Genomic DNA, 8,674 nt, shown 5'->3' with positions numbered 1-8,674 from the left:
CGAGTGGCTCAGTTGGTTAAGAGCTCGCTCAAGAGTTTGAGCTCTGAGCAACAGCGGTTCGAGTCCAGCCCGAGCTGAGCAGCCGCTGAGCTGCCAATAGGTAGCAGGATGGCTCAGCTAAAAACGAAAAGGAAAAAAGAAAAAAGGATGAGGCAAAATACAAGCTGAACCTGGCAATATGTCCAGAATAGTGGGAGCCTGGGGCCCTGAGCCTTAGGTGGTGACCCCAGGTCAGTGTGTGTGAGATGCAAAGACTGTGGCCCAGTATCTTTATTCCCAGCAACTGGTCCAGTTGCTGAGGTCTTGCCTGGCCATAGCCATCCACGCAGCACGTCAGGTTCTGGAGGTTCTGGGCATGTGGATGGGCAGCCACACCAGCTTCGTGCCCCCTGTGGCTGGAGATGCGGGTCTAGAGGCTGTCTCAGGACCCTGCACGGAGCGCCAGCTGCCCGCGGCCCTGGTGGAAGGAGGTTGGCAGGACGCCTTGTGACACTTCCTGGGTAACTGAGGAGGGTTAGCAGCAGAAAACAGGCTCCCAGGGAAATCTCAGACTTGCATGTCAGAGCAGATCTGTGTCTGGGGTGGTAAGTGGGGTTAAACTCAAGGTCAGACCTAGTCAATCTATTTCCACACTAACATGGCCTTGGGTGCCCTCCAGCACAGTGGCTGGGACCCAGGTGCCCACTCAGCTGGAGATGGCACTGCTAATGCCTGGTTTGTCCCTCTGCTCTGGACACCTGGTTACCCCACTTGCTTTCTGCTTGTGCCTGGGATGTATGAGGACTGGAGTGTGACATGGAGATCCTAGACCTCCCTTTCACTTCCAAATTACAGAGTTCGGGGATCTCAGAAAAGGGGATGGGGTTGAACTGTAGGATGAGGAGCTGTGGAAAGACACTGAAAGAACTTCCCAACCTTAAGCAGATGAGGTGGGAGGTGGCTCTAAACTACTTAAATAGAGGGGACAGTACCAGGTGGTCAGAGTTCTATATAATCCAGGCAGTCACTTAGCCTCCATCTGATGTCCTGGAGGTCATCAGCCTGCCCCAGGCTTCCAGGCCTCCTACCTCACTCCTCCTTGCTCTCTGCCTTACACCTATCCCAGGCCGCTGTTATGTTTCATGGCACAAGCTGAGAAGGAGGAAAATGGGGGAAGGAGGGAAAAGGGATCTTTGAGAACAAGCTGGACCAACATGGACCCCAAACAGGATGCAGTTGGCAAGATGTCAGAGGGGATACAGTGGTAGGTGAATTTGTTCAGATGGGCAGAAAATGTAGGATAAGTCAGCAACCTTTGCACCAGGAGGACCTGAGGCTAGACGATACGAAGGTCTTCCAGAAGGCGCAATAGTCCTTGTTTCGGGAATAGAATTTGTATATATATTGTGGGTGGGGTGGGGTGTTCAGAGGAAGAGCTGCATCTTCCTGACTTTGAGGAGAAAGATGATGCAACAGGGAGGCCAGAAGGTGGACTGCAGGTAGAATTCCAAAATGTCCCCTTGTGACAGGGCTGAGGGAGACAGAGGGCCAGCTGCTGGGCCTGCATCCTTTTTTTCCTCACTCCTGGCTCAGCCGCCCCCCCACTCCCGCCCCTGCAAACACGCCTCAGCTCCCCACCCCATTTTGGCCCTCGGCCCTGGGGACGCTACATGGCATTCTCACCCAGACCCAGTGCCGGCTGTGGCTTCTTCCCTCTGACCTAGTTTTTAATCATCTGATGGGATTTTCACCCCCCCACACCAAAGCCCGGGCCTCGGCCCGTCAGCTCCGCCATGTGTCAAAACTGCCCCTGTCACTTTTTGTTGGTTTCTCAGTCCAGCCAGCCCCTCCCCCAGGGCCTGAGAGCAATGGCTAATTACCCAGCTGCTGAGCCCCAACCCCCATCCTGCCCCTCCACCCCCAGCCTCAACAGAGAGGGCCCCAAGACTGCTGGGAGGAGAATCTGGGGCCTCCTCACCCTCTTGCATGGCAGGAAGTCCTTTTGCTATCTAACTTCCATTCTGCCTGCTGTCCTGCCCCCTAGATGAATCACAGACACAGAGGATGTTGGTATTAGAAGGGACTTTGGGGTATTCCTCAAGGGACAGAAAGGGGCAACCAGCTTCCTGCCTTGGGTTTAGGGAAGTCTTATCCCGAACCCACTCTCTCACAGAATTCTAGAAGACAGTGTCTGCAACCGTCTCATATGATAGAGCAGAATACTGAGGCACAGAAAGGGAACGTGCCTAACCCAAGGTCATCAGGGGTTAGTGGTGGAGTTAGGATCAGAACCCAGAGCTCCCCATCTACCTTTCCATTTGCCTCCCCATTTGGCATCTGTTTCCTTTCTGTGCAACTCTGCTCCCACCCCTGACCAGGTGTTTTCCTGTCCCCATCTCATCCCCACCCTACAATGTTAACCAGATGGACAAGCCAAAAGGCCTCAGGCCAGAGGCAGACAGGCCCAGGGCAGACTCACAGACTCACAGATGGAGGCCTAGTGCCAGACATATAGACAGACAGACAGACAGACAGATACGCAGCAGGCACACTGAGGCCTGGATAGACCTGAAGACATTGATAGAGACATGGAGATAGAGACATAAGCTGACTCAGAGCTCCAGAGAAAGCAGACGGACGGACACAGAGAGATAGGTGCAGAACCTACACTCAGGACAAGCAGGCAGATTTTACAGATCCCAAAGACAGAGGTGAAGTAAAGAAGATACGCTGGATGCAGGCAGAAACACAAGGACCCCGAGAGACGCAGAATCAAACATAGCAGAGGAACGGAGACTCAGAAGTACGGAGAGTCTAATAGAGTCACGGGGAAAACAGGGATATATATATGTATGCGGCTCACAGGAAGCCAGGAGAGGGCCTTGGAGTGAGAGGGGGCCGAGCAGGGGCTGCTTTGCTGTCCTGTCGTCAATGGCTGTGTGGGGTGGCCTTACACGGGAGGCCTGGCCTGGCAAAGCCTGACTGTACTAGGGCATTGTACTGCCTCCGGGAACACAGGATGGGGAGCAGAGAAGAGCCTGGCTGTGAAGGGGTTAATCCTGGGCCTGTATCCCACTCAGCTCTTTTTTTTCTTCCCTCTCTCCCCATCCCGTCCCCCTCCACCCCAGCTCCCTTTACCCAAAGCCCTGGGTATTCCCCTCCACCCCCCACTCCTGGTAACCGGACCCTGCTTCCTGCCTGAGATTAAGGGCCTGTCTACTGAGATTCCCCAGGAAGGGCGGGAGGGGGGCAGGGGACCCAGCCTCTCCCCAGGGCCTCCCTGAAGCTCTCTGGCTTGCCCATCCCTAACCTGGCATGCCACATGATCACAGAGGTACTCAAGTGCCCAACATCTTAATCTTGCTTCAGGAGGGTGCAGGAACCCTTGTCTGGGAGCACAGTGGGGGTGAGGTGCTGCATGGGTGTAGGTGTGTGTAGGGTCTTCACCCAAGACCTCTTGGGTGAAGAGCTGGGGTGGGAATGAGAGTGTTTAGAGACAAGAGAGAAGAGATGATCCAAGCTAGGATACCCACCAAGGGAGAAGGACTGAAATGCAGATTATGGCCTGGAACTAAAGGGTATGGGGCTGCCTAGCCTTGAGGCGGGTGTGTGGGGCAGGGAAAGGTGAGCCAGTATGGGGGAGAGAACCCAGAGCCCTTGACCTTGGGATGAGCTCACACTGACCATCTGGTGCTGGGTGCTGGGGACTCAGAACTCCTGCAGCTGTCATGGGGGGAGGGCGTTCTACAGGTGCCTGTCACTCCCCTTCTGCTCTCCCTGGCTGTTAATCCGATGGTTCCGGCCATGCTCTCTGAAGGACTGGCAGTCTGGACCCAGAGAGGGAGGAAGTTCAGAGTGGGTGGAAGTGAGCTAAGCAGATGCCCAAGGACCTCAGAGGCTGGATGTGGGACAGGAGAAGAGGGTACGGACCACAGGGATTTGTCTAGCAAAGCTCTGTGTAGGGTATGTGCGCGCACGCTTGGGTGATATTGTACATGCACAGGCTGGTGTCTGTACCTGAGGGACAAATGGGCTGAGGGGCGTGAGAACTCCAGCCCTTAGGGTCACCTTGCTAGGAGCTCTTAGGGGGCAGGGGCTAAGACTAATTTATGTCTGTGATCCCAGAGTCCCCAGGGTCTGGCCCATCCCAGTCCTCATTACATGAGTCTCCAGGAATGGTGTATAGGCGTTAGGAGGGGAAGCCAGTCCTTTCTGAGACGGAGAGTCTTACAAACAGGTTCTCTTTTGGGCCAAGGCCCTTCGTGAAAGCTGGAGGCTGGATTTGAAGGACACTTTGTGGGGACCAATGGATGCCAAAGGGAGGGATGGGAAGATGCAAGCAGCTTGCAGGAGAGGAAAAAGGAGGCAGTTCAGCCCAGCCTGTTCCTCTGCTCTGTTCCTGCCTTGCCACAGAACCCCTTAGCCTTTACACTACCTCACACATTACTTGAGACCCAGTTTGTCCTGGCAGAAGGTCTGTTAGCTCCATTTACTGACAAGGAAACCAGAAATGTTAAGATGCTGAACAGGGGGCGGCCGGTTAGCTCAGTTGGTTAGAGCACAGTGCTCATAACACCAAGGTTGCTGGTTTGATCCCCACATGGGCCACTGAGATGCGCCCTCCACAACTAGATTGAAACAACTACTTGACTTGGAGCTGATGAGTCCTGGAAAAACACACTGTTCCCCAATTAAAAGACAAATTAAAAATTTAAAAGATACCTGAACACTTTCGGCGGCTGTGAAACTGAAGAGATCCTCACCGGCCGAAGACTTCGGATCTCATCGTACCCCCAGCCCTTCGACGCCCCCCGCCCCCGAAGGCTCTCAATAAAATGGTTTGATCCCCCCCCCCAAAAAAAGATACCTGAACAAGCCAGTGAGAGTTAGAATTGGGCTTCCAAGCCAGCCACCATTTCCCTCTGCCCCAACCTGAAAGCCACAGGCCCCCAAGGTGTCCCTGCCTCCGTAGACCTCCCTCTCACTGGCTCAACTCCCTCTAGTCTCCCTTCCCTCTTTTGCCTGGCTGAAACTTTCTCACTGAGTCATGTTCTGGGTTGCTGACTTTGTGGTCCCTGTCCCTCTCCACCTCTAAATCTCTCTTTCAGAAATGCATCCCAGGTCTCTCATTGTGCTCGTGTTCCTTTCCTGCCACATCCCCAACATGCTACCCCCATCTCTTTCACTCATCTACCCTCTTACAGCCACTCAGGCTGTGCCCAGCAGGGTAGAGGGCGGAAATCCTGGGTGCTGGTACCCCTGTGCTCCAAGCTGTCCACCCCCTGACTCCCCCACGTACTTGCCACTCAGCCCTCCCCACAGCATGCGATATGAGCCTTTTCAAGAGCCTTTTGGGTCCCTGGTGGAGCTCAGCACTCCACACATTTTAAGGAGAGGACCCAGGTGGCCATTAGATGCTGGGGTGAGGAATTGTCTGACCCTAAAGCTTCGTTAAGAAAGTCTTTTCAATGCCTGTAGCCGCTTTCCTCAGACACTAAACCTCCTTCTCTGCCCTGAGGAGCACACAGCAAGCAAGCTCAGGACACAATGACGATCTTATGATGGGACAGGTCTTGGAGGTGGAAGAGCAAACTGGGAGGGTCCTGAGAGTAGGATGTGTGGACTTCCTGGGGTCCAGCCTCATCTGGAGTCCTTCAAGACACAGATTCTGGGGACCTGCCACACGCCTGGAGATCAAAATCTCTAGAGGCTGGTCCCAGGAATCCACATTGTAACAGCTTCCTAGCACAGTCTGCAGCCCACAGGTGTGTGACATCATTTTGAGTCTTGATGTGAAAACGGCTTGAAAAGAAGCCTTGAATACGTGCAGAGGACAACAGGGTAAAGAAAACTGGTGTCCAGGCTGGTTGGTGGGTTAGGGGCAATTTTCTGTTTCCCAAACCTTTTCTGATATGATCATAACTTTTCATTTATTATTATTATTCTTCCTCAAGACAGGAAGGCAAACACTCTTGTGGGAAGAGCACTGGGACAAGAGTCAAAAGACCAGAGTTCCAGCCTGGCTCTGTCACAAATGCGGTGTGTGAGTTTGGTATATCATTCAGTTTCCCATATTTACTATCCACCTGTGTCAATAATTTGATGTCTTTTGGAGACCGTGACTCTCCCATCCTGGACGCACACCCTGTGCATCTTTGCTCCTGTCCCTAGGACCAGCCATCTGGATGCTCAGTGGGTTGATAGGATGAGAGAGAGGCTGGAGAGGCAGTAATAGGGAGGTGAGGGGATCCCAGGGTTCCTCATTTCCTGCTCCTCCTTTCCACCTCTCTGGCCCTGGGCCTGGGAAGAGGTGAAGTGGCAGGAGGAGGAGGAGGAGGTGTCACTGCCAGGGCTCTTCTTCTCACCCAAGCTGGCAGAGAGGCGGAACTGGCAGTGGTGACACCAGGGCCACTCGGCCCCCCGCTTTTCACAAGCACTTTTTTTTGGGTGAAAAAAATTGGAGGGAGAGGGGTGAGGAATCTGGGGCTGATGAGCCAGGCTATAAGACCCTCTTAGCAGCCCATCAGAGACTATCCTTAGCCACCTCTTCCCCTGGGACACGTCCCCAGGTCTACCTGATTCTGAGATTCTTAATCCCGCCTGCTCCAGAAAGCTGGGCGGGAGCTCGGGGTCGTCCTGCTGAGAGGCAGAAGGATGGATCGCTTGACCTGAAGATTAGTGTGGAAAAGAGGAGCGGGAGAGCTATGGAGGAATCAGACCCATTTGGCCTTCCACAGCCAAGCACTTAGCAAAAATGTACCCCCCGAAGAGGTGTCAGCATTCAACAGTCTCATATCTCCTGGGGAAATCAGTCATTCAGGGAAGTCTTACTGAAATCTCGAATGTTTCCCAAAAAGTAGCCAAGGGTCCCAATGCTGCCTGAAACAGCAGGCAGAAACTTCTGCCTTCCTTAAGGCATGGGGAAATGGTGGGGAAAGAAAGGGGTGGGAGGAGACCTGTCCTCGCTTCTGGTGCTATTACTTATCTGGTCTCCATCCTCAGGAGATGTGCTGATTTCCTCCACCCCCACCCTCCCTGGGTCATGCCCGCCCCCTGGGGTCCCCAGCTTCACCTTCGCCTGCCAACCTGCCTCTCGGTTCAGCTCTAGTTGGGAGCAGAGAGTCCCCATAGACCCCTAAGGGTGAAGCCCTGTTGGGCTGGGACAGAGATGTAGAGATGGGGCAGCCCCCAGAGGAGAATTGAGAAGGGCTGGGGAGGTAGGAGTGAGGAGATGTTAGCCTTTAAAAGATGAGTCTTTTTCAAAATACTATTTTAAAATGTAAACCTTTTTGTATATATTGATATGCAAAAAAATTTCATGACACCTTGTTGAGTGAAAAAGAAAAACACATTATAAAGCAGCACGTGTGGTCTTTATATAAAATTACATATTTGTGTGTGCATGTGTTTATGTGTGTGTGTGTGTGTAAAAGACAGAGACAGAGAGGCTGTGTGCAGGGAATGACGTCTAGAAGGGTGTTCATCGAAATTTTAATCCTAAATTTGGGGTGATTTATACAGTCCTGATTTTGCCTTTACTGCTTATGTTTTCTATATGTTTTACACAGGAAAACTCCCAGTGATACTATTTTCAATTGGGGGAGAAAGGATAGTTTTCATCATAAAAGGACTATAACTACATTAGTCAACAGAAAAGGGAAAACAGAGACAAAAAAGCCCCCATATTCCTATCACCCAAGTAACTCTTCAGAATATGTGGTGGGTTTCCTTCCTGTCCGCCAGCTCTGAATCTGTTCAAAGCAGTTTTTCCATCCGGGTATAATACTAGATTGGAAGGGGTTGCACAGGTACCTCCTCTCAAGTAAGGCTCACAGCCCCTCTGAAAAGTAGATCAGTTTTCCCTAGTCTATGGATGAGGCACTTGAGGCTGACTTTCAGTCAAGGGAAGTGACTTGCCCTCCCCTGAGTGACAGGCAGAGCCAGTTCTGAGACTCTGAGCACTGGCAACCCAGTGCCACTTCCAGTGTCCCTGGTGCCATGCTCAGGTGGAGGAGCGTTTGTGGGTCCATCCCAGCCCAGGGCCTTCTAAGCCTGAGGCTGTTGTGGATGCAATCCCTTTCAAGGAGTTGTCCTGCTGCCCATCAGGTTTCAGGTCTGCCCTGAGTCTAAAGGAACAAGACGCATCCCACACAGCCCACCTGGGCCCCTGGCCAGGAGAAAGAGCACACACACTTCATGCAAAGTCACTTGGAGTCTGAGCACATAGTGGCCATCCATGAATATCTGATGAATGCTCATGATCGAAGTGGCTCTGAGCCTGCAAGTGCTGTGAGAAGGCCCCTTGAGTCCCATCTGGGCCATCACTGAGGGCTTCCTGTAGGAGGAGGGCTTTGAGCTGAGCCTTCAAAGGTGGGTGGAATTTCCACGAGGGTCCAGGGAAGAGAAACAGGTTGGCGTTTCAGGTGGAGGGGTTGGTTCTCCCAGAAGGCAAAGTCTTTAAGCGCGAACAAGACGCGGGGACTTGCTGTCTACACTTTGGGGGCCCTCCAGTCCTTGCCTCCCGAAAAGAATTTGCCAAATAGTAGCCACGAGGGGGCGGGGTGAGGCGGGGCGGGGCGAGGTGGCGGGTGTGTGTGGGGGGATCCAGAGAGCTTCATAAAGCCACAGCAAAGGCGCCGCGACGCTAGTGACAGCGGGCTGCTGGAGAGGGAGCCCGGGAGCTGCCGCGCGCCCG

The sequence above is a fragment of the Hipposideros armiger genome, unplaced genomic scaffold, assembly GCF_001890085.2.
Source record: "Hipposideros armiger isolate ML-2016 unplaced genomic scaffold, ASM189008v1 scaffold_40, whole genome shotgun sequence".
In the NCBI taxonomy this organism is placed as follows: domain Eukaryota; kingdom Metazoa; phylum Chordata; class Mammalia; order Chiroptera; family Hipposideridae; genus Hipposideros; species Hipposideros armiger.
The sequence above is the reverse complement of the archived record's forward strand: the minus strand, read 5'-3'. Positions refer to the sequence as shown.